A 675-nucleotide genomic window follows, 5' to 3' on the forward strand; every position below is an offset into this window, starting at 1 on the left:
CCATCCCCACCCTCGCAGGGCAGCCAGGCCGGTCCCTGCCCTCCCGTCCGGCAGCGCTGCAGCCCTGCCTGCCCCTGGCATCCCCCTTCAGCGCATCCAGGCTGGTCCCCTTCCCCGGGGTGGGCTGCGGGATGGAGCTCAGATTTGCCCAGCGGGGTCCTGGGGTGGGAGCGGCTTCGTTGGGTCAGACGTGCTGCAGAGTGACGACCCGACACAGAGAACGGCCCCGGCCCGAAAGGACATGGGGACAGCATCCCCCTCCCTGCGCCGCTTCCTTTGCAGCGGAGCCAGTGAGTGCCGGGGCTGCCGGTGCTCATGGAAAAAATAATAATCACACCCTCTAAATAAAGCAAAACCAGTAATAGATCGAGCTGCGTGTTCGATGTTAATGTTACTTACGAGTGCATTTGCCATGAAATTATTGTTAATTATTCATCCCGGCTAATGCTCAGTTACCGTTGATGGCCTTAGAAATTGTGGTGCCGCCTGAGTCACGGCAGAACGCAACATATTACAGCAATAAACGAGATCATATTCTGCCATTTAATGTTATTGTTTAATCAATGGTTGGGGTGTTTTTCCCCTCCTTTATTTGGCTGTTTTGCTCGGGTGTTTTTCTCCGGCCGGGCAGGAAGAGCTGGCAGCCCACGGCAGGCTCTGCCTGCCCGGCCGGAT

This window comes from Egretta garzetta, unplaced genomic scaffold, assembly GCF_000687185.1.
Source record: "Egretta garzetta isolate BGI_Z169 unplaced genomic scaffold, ASM68718v1 scaffold243, whole genome shotgun sequence".
Taxonomy (NCBI): domain Eukaryota; kingdom Metazoa; phylum Chordata; class Aves; order Pelecaniformes; family Ardeidae; genus Egretta; species Egretta garzetta.